The sequence below is a fragment of the Mus pahari genome, chromosome X (genome assembly GCF_900095145.1).
Source record: "Mus pahari chromosome X, PAHARI_EIJ_v1.1, whole genome shotgun sequence".
Taxonomy (NCBI): domain Eukaryota; kingdom Metazoa; phylum Chordata; class Mammalia; order Rodentia; family Muridae; genus Mus; species Mus pahari.
The window spans coordinates 5,058,113-5,063,511 of record NC_034613.1 but is presented as its reverse complement, the minus strand read 5'-3'; the positions used below and the strand labels follow the sequence as shown (position 1 = coordinate 5,063,511).

The window sequence follows — 5,399 nt, the reverse complement described above, 5'->3', positions numbered from 1 at the left end:
TTCCCAAATAAATAGTCTGAAAAGCTGTTAGATAAAGTAAGGCTCTAGAAATTAAATGGAGCCTTAGTTTTAATTGTTTGCTATTGACTATTTTTTTGGTTGCCCTCCACCCTCCACTGTGGCTGATTCTTCCAACTCTTAATGACAAGCTGCTTTTATTTCTGTTTATTTATTTTGGGCTAGGGCTTAGGCCTTGAACATACTATGTAGCCAACGATGACCTTAAACACCTGATTTTCACTCCTCTGGAGGGCTGGGAGGCATAAATTTACTCTCTCTAGGAAACACACTTAGTATTTTCTGTGGTGCTGGAAATCAAACCCAGGGCCTTCTGCACCATAGGCAGGTACTCTACCTACTGGACCACATCCCCAGTCCATGAAAAACATTTTCCTTTTTTGGAGACAGGATTCCATTACATACCCCCGACTGGCCTGCAACTCACTATGTGGACCAGGCTGGCCTCTGCCTCTGGAGCTCTAGGATTAAAGAATGTGCCACGCATGCCTGGCCACCATGAAGAACATTTTAAAAATAAACATTTCTTCTATTTCTCTCTTTGCAGCCACATCCTTCTTTCTTTTTATCCTTTGAACATTTGAACATTTCCTGTTACTTGCAGCTGACAGAATTTCATCCTGACACTGGGCCTGTCACCAGCTTGAGCTCCTCACAGGGACAGACCTGCCTTTAGGGGCATACTTCTCAGCTGCCCATCCTCTATCCCTTTCTACCCACTGCCTCCTCATCCGTCTGAGCTGCTTTACTCTGGGAGAACCCAGTGGCTGTGTGTGTGTGTGTGTGTGTGTGTGTGTGTGTGTGTGTGTGACTGCCTCATTTATGTTGATTGCCAACTTTCTTGCTGAAGCTCTTTTTCTTCTTTGGTTTCTAGGGCTCTGAGTTCCATTGCATACTTCATGTCTCTGGTCTGCCCTTGCTATGTTTAATGTACCGGGAGCTTCTTTGGCATTCCTCCTAATTCAAGATATTGTATTTCCCAGAGACATAACCCCAGTCCTTCCATGATTTACTGTATTCCTCACAGTGTCCTCACCATCATCATGGCCACCACTACCCTCTTCTCCATCTCCACCACCATCATCACCATCCTCACTATCATCCTCACCATCACCACCATCCTCACCATCACCACCATCATCGTTGCTTCTACTGTCAATTCACAAATATAATGTCTACTCTTCTAAGCCTCATAACCATCTCACAAGGTAAATATCATGCCCATTTTCCAGGCAACAACACTGAAGCTCTTAGACGTTATTCACGTTCGCCTAAGAACAACGAGCTAGGGACTGGAAAGATGGCTCAGCAGTTAAGAACAGTTGTTACTCTGGTTGAGTGTTGGATTCCCAGCACCCACATGGTGCATTACAACCATCTGTCAGGGGATCTGACATCTTCTCTGCAGAGCCGGGCATGCACATGGTGAACAGATATACATGGAGGCCAATATTCACATGCACCAAACAAAATCGTTTCTAAAAGAACTAAAAATAAGCTAGTGAAATTTACTTTAAAACGAGGAGGAGGAAGAGGAGGAGGAGGAGGAGGAGGAGGAGGAGGTGGTAGATGTCAATAATGTTGAAGTCCTGGCTCTCAATACACTAGCCTTCTCCTTTCTTAAAATGCTATAGAGCACAAGCCTTTAATCCCAGCACTTGGGAGGCAGAGGCAGGCAGATTTCTGAGTTCGAGGCCAGCTTGGTCTACAGAGTGAGTTCCAGGACAGCCAGGGCTACACAGAGAAACCCTGTCTCAAAACAAACAAACAAACAAACAAACAAACAAACAAACAACGTCCCTCAGGACTCATTCCTCATCCCTCTTCCTCAGACAACAGCAGGCCAGGCCCTCATCACTGAGGACTAGGTTAATAGGTCAGCCTCCTAATTCCTTCCTTCAGGGACCTCCCCTCCCCCCACTGGCCTACAGTATGCCTGTCTGTCAAGCAATGTAGCTTTAACTGAGCCTCCCTTGGGTCCCTGCTAAGATACTTAGGGTGGCTCCCTGATACCTCTTGGGCCATGGTCTGGTTCTCAAAAGACTTCTCCACCTGGGCCCATGCTCTTGGCTCCTCAATGCCTCACTGTTTGCCAGGATTCAGAAGCCAGGTGGAAATTATTAGTGTTCACCAACAGTCCCTGCTTCCGGGCATGAGGGGAAATTTCAATTCTCTTTTATGATTTTCCTGCTCTCCGCAGTTAAGTGGAGGCAGCCACGTGATTAGCTCTAGCCAATGAAACCAATCTGGGTGTGTGTTACTTTGACATTGAAGCAATGCAAAGGCCCTGCAGGACTTTCCCACTTGCCTCTACCCCTTGCTGGGATGCTCTGTAGCAGTGTTCCAGATGGTGGATCCCCCATTAGCCGGAGTCCCTGAGTGACTCTATGGAGCAGAACAGGTTCCTTCCTGCATCCACCGACTTGCAGTGAACCTCAAGTGGGGATGAAATTATTCTGTTGAGCTATTGAGATCTGGCGGTTGTTCAGCGGCTTAAAACACACTGGAAGCTTGTGTCTTTGCCCATATTCACGTAGGTCAGCAGGAGCCTCCTCTCCTGGTCACCACTCAGGTACTCAGGTAGACAGAGTGTCTATCTTAGCATAGGCTCTGTGATTAACTCCAAGGGGAGGGAGCCTACCGGAAATGAAGTGTGTTGAAGTGTGTGTGTGTGTTTTGTCTGCATATATGTTCACTACATTTATGTCTGGTGCCTGAGGAGATGAGAAGAGGGCATCACCTCCTCTGGGATGGACATAACTGGTGGTATTTGAGCCACTGTTTGGGTGCTAGGACCCAAACCCGAGTTTTCTCTGCAAGAGCAATAACTCTTAACTGCTAAGCCATCGCTCCTGTCCCACACCTTGACTCTTAAAGCTTTCTTCCCCCTCTGCCTCTTTTTTATGGTAAAAAGAAAATGTATGTTTAGAACTAGCTAGCTGAACTCAGTTTAGATGACCCCAATTTTGTTGGCAACACCCAGAGCATCATAATCAGGAACCAACCTAACATAGGCCTTCTCTCCTTCAGGCCCTATCAGGGTATGGGCTTTGGCCACGTCAATGTCATAGAGTTTCTTCACAGCCCGTTTGATCTGCTGCTTGTTGGCCTTGACTTACACAGTGAACACAAGTGTGGTGTTGTCTTCTGTCTTCTCCATGGCTGACTCAGTGGTCAGGGGCAATTTGATGATGGCGTCGTGGTCTAGCTTGTTTCTCCTGGGCGTGCTCTTCCAAGCGTATTTGGGCTGCCTCCAGAGATGCAGGAAGGTGTGTGATGCATGGATCTTCTTTCTGTGGCTGTGGACGCCTTTTGGCACTGCCGTCTTAGCTTTCAAGGCCTTTGTTTTGGCTTCGGCTTTGGGAGGTTCCTTCTTAGTTCCTTCTTAGATGGAACATAAATCATTTTGCTTAACTTTTCCTTGACAGAATTAAGTTCCTGACTTCAAAAGGGGCCAGAAACATAATTTTACAACACGCTGAGAGAGTAGGGAGCTAGAACTGTTGGTGAATAGTGAGTAGCGTGAACATTGTGACTAGACAACGGCAGATGGACTGGTCTACATGTCCCACTCTCTCCAGCCTCTGCAACTCACCCCACACCCTTTTCTTATGTTTCACCCATGACTTCTAATGCCCCCTTCACCAGGGAGCTCCCCTTGGTATTTCCAGAACAATAAGAACATCACTGGGTTCTTTCTTATTCCTAAACTTTTAGGGCTTTTATGGCAGTAAAACTTCAACTGGTTATTCACTGGTTCAAATATAGGTATTAAGACCAGTTCTGCTTTTAACAAACACACTCAGCTCCATATATCCACACATACCTATATCTAAATCAACACTGATTCACTTTATCTTGTTAAAATGATCACTGGATGGCTGCCCATGTACACCAACGATGGGCTCAGTGCTCCTAGATGTTTGTGGAACTGGCTTGGAGTTCACATCATATCTGAATCCTTGTCTGCCAGGGTGTGATAATTGGGCTTCTTTTATTTGTACATGCAAGAACTGAATGGGTTAGCTTGGAACCTCAGCAGTTATTATCATTCCTCCTGAGATCTCTATAGATAACTATCTAGCTTCTGAAGGTGGGTTTGATTTCTTATTAACAGTTCAAAAATCTCTCAGATCTTTAGAGGAGCCAATGCATCCTGTGCTCATGGTCTTCAGAGGGACCTTGGGTAAAGGTCTTGAAACTGCAGAAAGGTGCTGTATGGCCCAGGAGAGATTAAGGTGTAGCTTGTAGGTAGGCTCTGTCTTGGAGAAGGCTAGGGAAGAGCTCACTCAGGTTCACTTCCCAGCCAGTGATTCAGGAGATAAAGGGGTGACATGTGTGTACACCACTGTCTAGATGGGCCATTCTGTAGGATGGTGTACAGACTCTCAGAGGGACCAAAAAGGGTCAGGCTTCCATTCTCTACAGCAGGGATCTATCCACAACACATGCCATTTTGTCTTGTGGTCCCCTTCTTATCTCACTTTTGGTCTCAAGTGTACCTTTTAGACTCACCTTCCAAACAGACTACCCTGTTCTTAGGGAATCCAAGCTTAAGATAAGGGCAAACAACAGCTCAGTGCAATGAAGCTGCCTCCGACAGGCCTGCCTCCCTCCCCTACCTTCTCCCCACCTCTTTTTCTTCAGAGTCTCATCTTATAGCCCAGGCTGATCTTGAACTTATGGAAATCTTCCAGGTTCAGCCTCTCAAGGGCTGGATCACAGGCAGAGCCACTAGTCTTGCCTTTGGCAGTCTTTCAAAAGAGTCATTTCATAAGGTTTTGAACCTTGCTCTCATGGTTGAAATAAGTCAATGGCTTCAGAAGAAGCCAGCAGCAAGGGAGATATCTTTGGGTGCCTGTGTCCCAGGAAGTCATCGAGAGGCAACCACATTATTGGCTAGGAGGTGGGCTGGAAGCAGCCCTTCCCCAGCCTTCTCCAAGCAGAGTCTACTTACAAGGCACACCTTCCTTTTTTTCCCCAGGCTGGATAGCACCTTCCCTCAGTTCCAAGAACTACATCCAAGGGACCTCTGAGGCCCATGAGCAGAGGGTGCATGCCTGGGTACCAACAGCTTCAGTTACTTTAGCTCCATCTCTTCACTCTATAACGCTCCCTACTGTAGAGTATTTTTGTGAAGGATGTGATTGGCTGGGGTGGGGGTGGGAGCAGGACACTGTACTTTGGCTTGGTGGCAGATCTGACACGTAAGCTCTGGGTAGCTGTACTGGCTAGTTTTGTGTCAACTTGACACAGCTGGAGTTATCACAGAGAAAGGAGCTTCAGTTGGGGAAGTGCCTCCATGAGATCCAGCTGTAAGGCATTTTCTCAATTAGTGATCAAGGGGGGAGGTCCCTTGTGGGTGGTGCCATCTCTGGGCT

The 5,399-nt window shown here is 46.8% G+C and overlaps 1 pseudogene; it reads right to left on the bottom strand.

The window, feature by feature from the left end:
* Positions 1-2,968: 2,968 nt before the first annotated feature.
* Positions 2,969-5,399, bottom strand: part of LOC110314195 — a 3,359-nt pseudogene continuing 928 nt past the window's right edge.